The following is a 12,864-nucleotide window of genomic DNA, read 5'->3' as shown; positions in this document are numbered from 1 at the left end:
ATGGGGCGCGTGGCCCTGCATACCTGGCCTTGTGAGCGCATGCGCCAGCGGCAGTCTGTCTGCCAGGGCTGCGGAACCCATTGCCCTCTCTGGCTGGAGGTGACTTGTTTCTACTACTATAAATCTGCCCTGCAAGATGTCGTTTGCATAATGGAGCTTTTAAAAGCTACTTGGACAGGGGAATTAGAATAGTGCAACAGCACCCCAAACGGACTTAAAGGTCAACTCGCTTTAAGCGTGTGCACTCCTTGCTTGTTGACCTAAGTCCCTTGATCTGTAGCAGAACTAGCCTACTCTCTTGGGGATTTGCAGAACATTGCCCTTGAGGAATGAAGGACCACACTTTCCCTGAGATAAGGCCTGACTACATTGGAAAACAGCTGTGATGGGGACACCTGGGTGGCTCAGCGGTTGAGTGTCTGCCTTTGGCTCAGGTTGTGATCCAGGGGTCCTGGAGTCGGGTCCCGCATTCCCGGCCGGGATCGTGCTTCTCCCTCTGCCTATCTCTACCTCCCTCGGTGTCACTCATGAATAAATAAATAAATAAATAAATAAATAAATAAATAAATAAATAAATAAAATCTTTACAACAAAACAAAATCCCAACAGGCACTTCTGCAGAAATTGCTCCGTTGATTATAAATATGTGAAAATGCAAAGGACTTAGAACACTTCAAGATATTTTAAAAGAAGAACAAGGGGGGTAGTGTTGGTTCACACTACCTGAACTCAAGATTTACTGTGAAGCTAGAATCATCAAGTCAATGCAGTGTTGCTATAACAATAAATTGATAAGTGGAATAAAACAGAGGCTTGAGAAGTAGACTTACACTTGTACAGTCATTTCATTGTCCTAAAATCTTTAAGGCAGTTCAATGTGGGAAAGGACAGTTCTTTCAAAAAAGGGTGCTGGAACAACTGGATAAACTTGGGAAAATTAACCTTAACCTATATTTAACACCATACCCCCAAATTACATCAAGGTGGATCATAGATATAAACAACTATAAAGTTTCAAGAATGAAATATGGTGGAATATCGTCATGACCTTGGAGTACCCAAAGCACACCTGCTTGTGCTCTCTCTCTCTGTCAAATAAATAAATAAAATCTTTAAAAGACATATAAATTGAACTTCAATAAAACTAAAAAATTCTCATCAAAAGATACCATCAGGACAATGAAAATGAAGTTAGAGACTGGCATTAAGAATTCATGAAACATATCCAAAAAAGGGCTTTTATCTAGCATATCTAAAGAAATACAACTTAACAGGATGAAAGTCAAAAACAAAAAAAAAAATGGGTGAAAGATGAAAACAGAGATTTCACAAAAGATATACAAACGTTCAATAAGCACCACAAAAACAAACAAAAGAGTCCACAGCATGAGTGTTTTAACCACATTACTTGGTTAAAAGTAATGTGAGGTATGGTGATGCAGATCCAGAGGACAAAGAGTTTTACAGTTTATTATACTTACAGTTCCCAGGGAGGAACACAGCATGACATATAGGGTCACTCTGGAGAAGTGCCAGGGTCATACACAAGGCTATGGGAGAGAAGAAAACCGTGGGCAATCATCTTTATTGTTGTTTCTGTGGAAAGGAATGAAGGAGGCAAGATAGGCAGGCTTGGGACTGCTACTTTGAATAATTTCAGCAGGCTCTGGGGAAGAGGGGCTGTCCCTGGTTGTCTGGTACCTGGTCCTGGGGCAATTAGGGCAAGTGTATAGTGTCTTGGAATGTGAATGCCCAATGAGAGAGTTAGTTAGGGTGTATGCTTAACCAGCAGCTCAAGAAGAGCAACTGATTGGCTTCTAGCCAGGGTCTAAAAACATTTGGAGATAATACAGCATTTGTAAAAACTATATTATGATGAGTCCTCAAGTCACCAAGAAAAACACAAAGCAATCACAACAGCAAGTACAACGTATCTACTATGTAAAAGATAGGCAACGTCAAATGTTAACAAGACTGTAGAGAAACTGCTACTGTCATGTATTGCTTATGAGAGTATAAACTGTACAACTTGTACAGCAATTTGGCATTTCTTATAAAAATTAAACATGGATCTACACTATGATCTAGTAGTTTTACTCCTGGGTATTTATGCAAGAGAATTAGAAATATATACCCACAGAAAACTTGTTTGGGAATGTTTATAGCAATTTTACACATAACCACAACTCAATAATAAAAAGACAACCCCTGCTCCCCACCCCATCCCTAGTCCTTGAAGCCATAAGCAACCATTAGTTTACTTTCTGTCTCTGGATTTCTCTATTCTGGAATTTCATCTGAATGTGATCATATAACATGTGGTCTCTTGTGACTAGGTTATATGCTTTTCACCTAGCATAATGTTTTTCAAGGTTCATCCCAGTTATAGTGTATATCACTACTTTATTCCTTTTATGGCTGCATGATAATTCCTTGTGTGGATATTCCACTATATTTGTTTGTGAGGACTGCCATGACAAAGTACCACAGAGTGGTGGCTTAAACAACAGAAATGTACTTTCTCATAGTTGTCCAGGCTAAATGTTCAACATAAATGTGTCAGTAGAGTTGTTTCTTCTCTTGGCCATCTTCTCCCTTTCTCTTCACATGGTCTTCCTTCTGTATGGACAAGCCTGTGTCCTAATCTCTTTTTTATAAAGACATTAATCATTGAATTAGGGCCTACCTTCATGACCTCACTAGATTTTAATTACCTCTTTGAATACCCTATCTCCAAATACCATCACATTCTGAAGTACTAGGTGCTAAGACTTCAATATATAAATTTTGGGGAGACAAATTCGTCTCACAACAGCCACATTTTGTTTATCCACCTGTTGATGGACAGTAAGTTGTTTCCACGTTTTGGCTATTGTGGATAATACTGTCATAAAGATCCATTTACAAGTTTTATTATTTTTTTTGACAGTACAAATTCTAGTTTTATTGGTCTGCTTGTTCACAGTTAAGTCTTCTGCTCAGAGAACCGAAGGGCCAGCTAATGATGAGGGAAGGCAGTGTCTGCAGCCTTCCAGAGTCATGGGTCTGCAGGGCTACCCCAGCCCAATGCAGTTCTCTGCCCTTGTGCCTAGGAGGAAAGAACAGAAGTTCTTTGGGTGGGTGGGTGGATGCGGCAGCTACAGGGTAATTTTAGTGTAGAGCCTGGGGTTTGTTCTTCACAGCAAGAGATGGTAATCACATAAAGTGTTATTACAAACTTACAAAAATTGAGAGAGTTATATATTATTCTCACTTGTTTGGATGTTTTCCTTCATTTTCTTTTTTACAAAACAAAACAAAACAAAAAACAGCAAGAAAGAAAAATATGGAAGGCAGATGAGTCAGACACCTGGGTTCAGATCAGAAGGGACCAGGGAGATGAGAATCAAGCTGTTACTGCTGGAGCAATAACACTATGGCTGGTCCTGGGACTCTTTTCAGGTACCTTGGGAGAAATGCAACAAGCCATAGAGAGACGATGTTTTTAGTGGGAAATTTGTAACTTTACATACATGCCTATGATACCAAAAAGGAATTAAGATCTAAAATCATTTGGAAAAATTCACCAGTGAGGCTGTTTGGCCCTAAGCTTTTCTTTGTTGGAAGGTACTGGATTGCTGATTCAATCTCCTTTCTTAAGTATTTTTAGATTTTCTATTTCTTCATGACTCAGTCTTCGTAGGTTGTGTTTCTAGGAATTTGTCTGCTTTATCTAGACTATCCAGTTTGCTGGCACAAAATTGTTCATAATACTCTCTTTTGTAAAATTGATATTATCACTTCTTTCATTTATTTTTTTAATTTAAATTTTAGGTAGCTAACATACAGTGCAATATTGGTTTCTGGAATATAATTCAGTGATTCATAACTTATAATCAACACCCAGTGCTCATCATAACAAGTGCCCTCCTTAATACCCATCATCCATCTAGCCTATCCCCCATGCACCTCCCTTCATCAACCCTCAATTTGTTCTCTGTCATTAAAAGTCTCTTATGGCTTGTTTCCCTCTCTCCTTTTTTCCCCCCCTCTCCTATTTATTCATCTGTTTTCTTTCTTAAGTTCCACATGAGTGAGATCATATGGTATTTGTCCTTCTCTGACTGACTTATTTCACTATGCATAATACATCTAGCTGTATCCATGTAGTTACAAGATTTCATTCTTTTTGATGGCTGAGTAATTATTCCATTGTATATATATACCCTATCTTCTTTGTCCATTCATCAGTCAATGGGCATTTGGGCTCTCTCCATAGTTTGGCTACTGATGCTGCTGCTATAAACATTGGGGTGCATGTATCCCTTTGAATATGTATTTTTGTATCCTTTGGGTAAATATCTAGTAGTGCAATTGCTGGATGGGTAGTTCTATTTTTAACATTTTGGGAAACCTCCATCTCTTTCATTTCTAGTGTAGTTATTTGAGTCTTCTCTCCTTTTAGTCTGCCTAGCTAATGATTTGTCAATGTGTTGATTTTTTTGGAGAAACAACTCTTGGTTTCATTAATTTCCTTTTCTATTTCAGTAATTGTCCCTACTATTTTTCTATCCTCTATTTTCTCTACTCTGATCTTTATTAGTTCTTTCCTTCTAGTACCTACAGGTTTAGTTTTTCTCTTCTAGTTCCTTAGGTGTAATGTTCAGTTGATTTGAAATCATTTTATTTATTTATTTTTATTTTAAGATTTAATTTATTTATTCATGAAAGACACACACAGAGAGAGAGGCAGAGACACAATCAGAGGGAGAAGCAGGCTCCATGCAGGGAGGCTGATGCAGGATTCGATCCCAGGACTCCAGGATAATGCCCTGGGTCGAAGGCAGAGGCTAAACCGCTGAGCCACTCAGGGATCCCCTGAAATCTTTTTAATATAGACATTTACTCCTATAAATTTTGCTCTCAGTACTGCTTCTGTTGCATCTCACAAATTTTGATAGTTTGTGTTTTTGTTTTCATTGGTCTCAAGATCTTTTCTAATTTCCCTTGTGATTTCTTAACTCATTAGTTAAGAAGGTATTAATTTCCACATATTTGATTTTTTTTCTTTGTGCTACCGAATTCTAGTTTCAATATTTTAAAATTTATTAATACTTGTTGTATGGCTCAACATATGGTTTATCCTGAAGAATATTCCATGTGCTTTTGACAAAAACATATTCTATTGTTGGGTGGAATGTTCTGTATATCTGTTAGGTCCAATTACCTACAGTATTTCTCAAGTTCTCTATTTTCCTATTGATTGCCTGTTTGTTCTATGTATTATTGAAAGTAGAGTACTGGGCAGCCCAGGTGGCTCAGCGGTTTGACGCTGCCTTCAGCCCAGGGCGTGATCCTGGAGACCCAGGATCGAGTCCCACATCGGGCTCCCTGCATGGAGCCTGCTTCTCCCTCTGCTTGTGTCTCTGCCTCTCTCTGTGTCTCTCATGGATAAATAAAATTAAGAGAAAAAAAAAGTAAGGTACTGAAGTCTCTCCAATTCTGTCAACATTTGCTTCATATATTTCAGAGCTCTGATGTTTGCTACTTTTTTTTAAAAAGATTTTATTTATTTATTCATGAGAAACACAGAAAGGAGGGGGGGGGCGCAGAGAAACAGGTAGAAGGAGAAGCAGGCTCCGTGCAGGGAGCCCGACGTGGGACTCAATCCCGGGTCTCCAGGATCACGCCCTGGGCTGAAGGCGGCGCTAAACCGCTGAGACACCCGGGCTGCCCAGATGTTTGCCACGTTTGTAATTGATGTATCTTCTTGCTATATTGACCTCATTCTCATTGTATTATATAATGTCCTTGTCTCTTGTAGCAATTTTTAATTTAGCTTATTTTGTGTATTAGGATAGCCCTTCCTGCTCTATCTTGGTATTTGCAATATTTTTCTCAATCATTTCATTTTCAACTTATGTGTCTTGGATCTTTTGTGTGTGTGTGTGTTTCTTGGATCTTAAGTGAATCTCTTGTAGACAGTATACAGTTGGATTCTGTTTTATATCCATTCTGCCAATTTACATCTTTTGGTTGAGTTTAATCACCTTGCATTTAAAGCAATTTCTGATAATGACTTACTTTTGACATTTTATCTTGTAGTTTTATTGTCCCTCATTTTCTCCATTATTGCTTTCCTTTGTGTTTAGTTGATTTTTCACAGTAGTACATTTGATTCTCTCCTCACTCACTCACTACATTTTTCAAGTTTTGTATTTAAATTCCAGTTAACATAAAGTGTAATATTAGTTTCAGGTGTAGAATTGAGTGATTCAGGGATCCCTGAGTGGCTCAGCGGTTTAGCACCTGCCTTTGGCCCAGGGTGTGATCCTGGAGTCCCAAGATCGAGTCCCACATCAGGCTCCGTGCATGGGGCCTGCTTCTCCCTCTTGCCTGTGTCTCTGCCTCTCTATCTCTCATGAATAAATAAATAAAATCTTTTAAAAAAAAAAGGATTGATTCATCACTTACATACAATTCTTAGTGCTCAATCACAAATGCCCTATTAACCCATCACTTATTTAACCTAGCCCCGCATCTACCTTCCCTCCAGAAACTCTTTGTTCTCTATAGTTTAAAAAATGTGGAATGCTTCATGAATTTTGTGTATTGTCCTTGCACAGGAGCCATGCTAATCTTCTCTGTATTGTTCCAATTTTAGAATATGTATTGCCAAAGTGAGCAATCATTCACTGTATTTAAAACTTATTTTTATTATTTTTATTTTTTATTTATTTATGATAGTCACACACACACACACAGAGAGAGAGAGAGAGGCAGAGACATAGGCAGAGGGAGAAGCAGGCTCCATACACCGGGAGCCCAACATGGGATTCGATCCTGGGTCTCCAGGATCGCGCCCTGGGCCAAAGGCAGGCGTTAAACCGCTGCGCCACCCAGGGATCCCTAAAAATTATTTTTAAATAGATTCTCTAAAACATACTATATACATCTTTTAAAAGATTTTTTTTTATTTTTATTTATTTGAGAGAGAGAGGAAAAAAAAAAAGCAAGAGCAGAGGAGAGGAGCAGAGGGAGAGGGAGAAGCAGACTCCCTGCTGAGCAGAAAGCCTGATGCAGGGCTTGATCCCAGGACCCTAAGATCATAACCTGAGCTGAAGGCAGATGCTTAACCAACTAACCCACGCAGGCATCCCTACCATATACATACATCCTAATGTAGAATTGACTTCAGAGTTATAGCAACTTAATTCCAGTGACTTATATAAATGTTACTCCTATATAGTTTCATTCCACCCTCCCTCTTTCTGTGTTTAGTTTATGTAGATATGAATGTCTATATATGATACAAATCCTGAGATTAAAACCTCAAAGGTTGACCTTAAAAACTAGCCCTTCCTGAATTAAATTGGATCAGACTACTAAGAAATTTATGCCTCCAAGAAATTGTTGAAAACAGCAGAGCAATCAGCAAGAAATCAGTGGAGCACAATGAGCTGGAAATAATATCAAATGAGGCAGATTGCTTCACGGAGAGATCAGGCAAAAAGATAGTCAGTTGCTCCTGTCATCCTAGGTGACTGAGAACACACACAAGCATAACACTAAATGCTTCACACTACAAGGGGAAGTAGATTTCAGTAAAATAGCCTAGTTAAAACACAACACAAATAAGCAAACAACAACAACAACAAAAGCAAGTCTGGGGGTGGGAGGAGGCATTGAGATTCTGAATTGCTACAATATGTTACCTAATATATCCAGTTTTCAGTAAGAAAAAGGGACAAGAACAAAGGAAAGTATGAAGACAATATTTTATCAAGTAGAAAATATTAATAAAGAGATACATGTAATAAAAAGGACCAAATGGCAATTCTAGAGTTGAAGAATAGTGTAACTAGTATAAAAAAAATTCATGAGAGGGACACCTGGGTGTCTCAGTGGTTGATCGTCTGCCTTTGGCTCAGGGTGTGATCCCAGGGTCCCAGGATCAAGTCTCACATCAGGCTCCCTGCAGGGAGCCTGTTTCTTCCTCTACCTGTCTCTGCCTCTCTCTGTCTCTCATGAGTAGATAAATAAAAACTTAAAGAAAAAAATGAGGAAAAATATTTAAAGAAATAATGGCTAAAACCATCCCCAATTTTTAAAAAAATATTTTATTTATTTATTCATTCATGAGAGACACAGAGAGAGGGGCAGAGACATAGGCAGAGGGAAAAGCAGGCTCCCTGCAGGAAGCCCAATGTGGGACTCGATCCTGGGACCCTGGGATTACGCCCCAAGCCAAAGGCAGACACCCAACTGCTAAGACACCCAGGCATCCCCCATTCGCAATTTTAAAAAGGATTTTATTTATTTATGAGAGAAAGAAAGAGAGAATAGAGACAACAGACTCCACACTGAGCATGGAGCCCAACACCGGGCTTGAACTCTGGACCCCAAGACCATGACCTGAACCTAAACCAACAGCCAGATGCTTAACCAACTGAGCCACCTGGGTGCCCCAAACCATCTCCAATATTTTGATAAACATTAATCTATACCTACCAGAAGCTCAACAAACTCCCAGCAGGATGTGTGCAGGCACTCACAGATACATCCTGGTAAAAAATGCTGAAAGTCAAAGACAAGGAGAATATCTTGAAAGCAGCAAGAGGAAAACAATGTATCACTCACAGGGTACCTCAATAAGATTAACAGCATACTTCTCATCAGAAACAATAGAGGCCAGAAGGCAGTGGGATGACATTCGAATTGCTAAAAAGAAAAAAACCACCAACCAATCTTATAACCAGTAAAGTTATCTTTCAAAAATGATGGTAAGGGGGATCCCTGAGTGGCTCAGCAGTTTGGCGCCTGCCTTTGGCCCAGGGCGCGATCCTAGAGTCTCGGGATCGAGTCCTGCGTCGGGCTCCCGGCATGGAGCCTGCTTCTCCCTCTGCCTGTGTCCTCTGCCTCTCTCTCTGTGTCTATCATAAATAAATAAATTTTAAAAAAATGATGGTAGGGACGCCATTTGGATCTAATAGATGTGGTAACTCTGGAAATCAGATTCTCTCTCTTCCCCAATTTGCTGGGGTTTTTTGGAGGTTGTTTATTTAGTTTTGGTTTTTGTTGTTTGTTTGTTTGTTTTAGAATTTATTTATTTATTCATGATAGACATAGAGAGAGAGAGAGGCAGAGACACAGGCAGAGGGAGAAGCAGGCTCCATGCCGGGAGCCCGACGTAGGACTCGATCCAGGGACTACAGGATCATGCCCTGGGCCAAAGGCAGGCACCAAACTGCTGAGCCACCCAGGGATCCCTAGTTTTGGTTTTTGGTTTTAATTTTGGTTTTTGATTATTGTAGGCCATCTCTGTGCCAAGAATGTGTGAAGCTTATAGATCTTAAATCTTTTCTGACTTAAGGCCTTAGTTTCCACTTCTATATTATAGAACAAAAAGTTATCTCTGCAGACTCATTCCCAAGTAAAAGAAGTAAAGCTGGATGGGGCACTTGGGTGGTTCAGTTAGTTAAAGCATCTGCCTTTGGCTCAGGTTGTGATCCTGGGGTCCTGGGATCAAGCCCCACATCAGGCTCCCTGCCGAGCAGGGAGCTTGCTTCTCCCTCTGCTGCTCCCTGTTTGTGCTCACTCTCTCTCAAATAAATAAATAAAATCTTAAAAAGAAAAAGAAGTAAAGCTGGAAAATAAAATTTAAAATCCCTGGGGTACCTTGGTGGCTTAGTCAGTTAAGCATCTTCCTTTGGCTCAAGTCATGATCTTAGGGTTTGGGATTGAGTCCCACATTGGGCTCCCTGCTCAGTGGGGGGCCTGATTCTCCCTCTGCCCCATCTCCTTACTTGTTTACAACATCAAAATCAAAAGGCATACAAAGAAATAGGAAAGTGTGGAGTATTTAAAGAAAATACAAATTTATCAACAGAAACTGTTCCTAAAAAAAGAACTGATGGCAAATATAGTAGACAAAGACTTTAAAACAACTGCCTTAAAAATGCTCAGAGGGACGCCTGGGTGGCTCAGTGGGTGAGTGCCTGCCTCTGGCTCAGGGCATGATCCCAGAATTCTTGCATCAGGTCCCGCATTGGGCTCCCTGCGGTGAGCCTGTTTCTCCCTCTCCCTGTGTCTCTCCCTATCTGTGTCTCTCATGAATAAATAAAATCTTTAAAAAAAATTCTCAAAGAACTAAAGGAAAATGTGGATAAAGTCAGGAAAATAATGTGTAAACAAAATGGAAATATCAATAAAGAAATGAAAATCTAAAAAAGAAAATAAATAAGTAAAATCTAAAAAAGAAAAAAAAATTCTGGAAAAAGAAATTCTGAAAAGTACTGAAATGAAAACATCACTAGAGGGAGCCAAAGGCAGACTTGAGCAAGCAAAAGAAAGCCTCAGAGAACCTGAATATAGAACAATGAAAATTACTGAGTATGAGGAACACAAAGAAAAAAAATTTTTTTTTTTAATTTATGATAGTCACACAGAGAGAGAGAGAGGCAGAGACACAGGCAGAGGGAGAAGCAGGCTCCATGCACCGGGAGCCCGACATGGGATTCGATCCCGGGTCTCCAGGATCGTGCCCTGGGCCAAAGGCAGGCGCCAAACCACTGCGCCACCCAGGGATCCCCACAAGAAAAATATTAAGGAAAAGCAAATAGCTTAAAGGACCTCTGGGATACCATCATAGGGACTAATATATGCATAATGGGAGTCCAAGAAAGAGAAAGGGGCAGGAGAAATGGCAGAAAAAAATTTCAAGAATTATTTGATGAAATAATGCTGAAAACTTCCCACATTCGATTAAAGACATACACATCCAAGAAGCAAAACAAACTCCATACAAAATGAAATAAAAAAGATCCATACCTATGCCAACTATACTTCAATTAAAAAAAAATTGATAGGGATCCCTGGGAGGCTCAGTGGTTTAGTGTCTGCCTTCGGCCCAGGGCATGATCCTAGAGTCCTGGGATTGAGTCCTGCATCAGCCTCCCTGCACGGAGCCTGCCTCTCTATGTCTCTTATGAATAAATAATTTTTAAAAAAAATAATTGATAAAAAGAGATCCACAAGACACATTACAAACTTTCAAAAAACAATCTTGAAGATGACAGGAGAGAAGTAAATCATTACTACATACAATGAATATTCAATAAGATTATCAGATTTCTCAGCAGAAATTTTGGAGGCCAGAAGACAGTGGATCAATATATGCAAAATGCCAAAGGAAAAAAAAAAAGCTTTCAACCAAAAATCCTATATCCAGCAAAACTGCCCTTGAACATGGACAGAGAAATTAAGACATTACCAGATCAACAAAAGCCAAAGGAGTTGGTGCTCACTAAATCTATCTTGCAAAAAAAAGTTCAAGGGAGTCTTGCAAGGTGAAATGAAGATAACAGACGGTAACACAAACCAGATAGAGAAATAAAAATCTCAAAAAAGTAAATACAGGAGCAATTAGACAAACTAGTAAACAATGGTTTGTAGTTGTACTTCTTGCTTTTTACATGATTTAAAAGATTAATCTAAACACCTGATAGACAATTTTCCTGGACTTCTCAAAAGTCAACATTATTTAATTTTTTTGTAAAAGTTGTTGTACTAGATCAGTGGCTCATTATAGTACACACTAAAATCCCCTGAGAGCTAGTAAAGATGGAGATTTAGTGGGTCTGGATCTTTGTATTTTTACCAAGATCCACAGATAATTCTGATACCCAAGAAAATGAGTCACTGTTCTAGACTAAAAAAGAATAAAGAGAGCTAACAACCAAATGCAGTACAGAATCTGGAATGCATTCTACTTAGAAGATGAACTCCTGTAAATGGCATTTTAGAAGCCAATGAAGAAACTTGGTAAGATAGATATTATGAATTATGGAGAGTTTCCTTAAAAGCAATTATGGTACCACAGCTATATGTGACATTGTCTATGTTTGGGAGATATATACTGATGTAATAAAGGTCAAAGTATCATGATGTCTAAAACCTATTCTCAATGGTACAACATAGAATATACAGAAAAATAAATATGTCAAATTGTTAACTACTTTGAATCTACATATGGGTATACTGGTATTCATTCTTTCAACTTTTCATATGTGTAGCAATTTTCATGATAAAATTGAGTACATAAATGGATGCTATTATTTTGCTATTCTTTCATTAATATTGATCTTAACTTCTGGACAGAGAAATAAATTCTACATTTTCTGCCTGCTGATATTTTTATCACTTCAAAAACTCTCCCTGATTCTTCAACAGCTGTTTTTTCAACATCTCCTCACTCACTAAACCCATAGGGTTTCTTTCCAAAATTAACTTTTTGGTGTAACTTAAGGAATGAACTCTTATTTTTTTATTTATATGAGAGAGAGAGAGAGAGAGAGGCAGAGACATAGGCAGAGGGAGAAGCAGGCTCCATGCACCAGGAGCCCGATGTGGGATTCGATCCCGGGTCTCCAGGATTGCGCCCTGGGCCAAAGGCAGGCGCCAAACTGCTGTGCCACCCAGGGATCCCCAGAAATGAACTCTTAATGAAAATCCTCTCATATTCTTTACTTCCCATGAAAGTTTATACAAAACAAGTTATTTAAAATTTAATAATGAAGGAATGGATGAGGTTTTTCTAAATTATTCACAATAATACTATTTTCCCAACAACATTAATGAAACATAAAAGCTGTTCTTTAGGTGATCCCTAAGTGGCTCAGCAGTTTGGCGCCTGCCTTCGGCCCAGGGTGTGGTCCTGGAGTCCTGGGATCGAGTCTCGTGTCGGGCTTCCCTGCATGGAGCCTGCTTCTCCCTCTGCCCGTGTCTCTGCCTCTCTCTGTCTCTCATGAATAAAATCTTAAAAAATAAAAAAAAAAAAAAAAAGCTGTTCTTTATGAGCACAAGTGCCAAATACTCTTTTAAGGA

The 12,864-nt window shown here is 39.1% G+C and overlaps 1 non-coding gene across 1 annotated transcript; it reads right to left on the bottom strand.

Annotated features, from left to right (window-relative positions):
• Positions 1-6,559: 6,559 nt before the first annotated feature.
• Positions 6,560-6,668, bottom strand: LOC119869842. The gene has a single exon (XR_005354848.1). It is a non-coding gene; the product is annotated as a U6 spliceosomal RNA (small nuclear RNA).
• Between the last annotated feature and the right edge of the window lie 6,196 nt (positions 6,669-12,864).

This window comes from Canis lupus, chromosome 1, assembly GCF_011100685.1.
Source record: "Canis lupus familiaris isolate Mischka breed German Shepherd chromosome 1, alternate assembly UU_Cfam_GSD_1.0, whole genome shotgun sequence".
Taxonomy (NCBI): Eukaryota; Metazoa; Chordata; class Mammalia; order Carnivora; family Canidae; genus Canis; species Canis lupus.
This window is presented reverse-complemented; position numbering and strand designations above follow the sequence as displayed.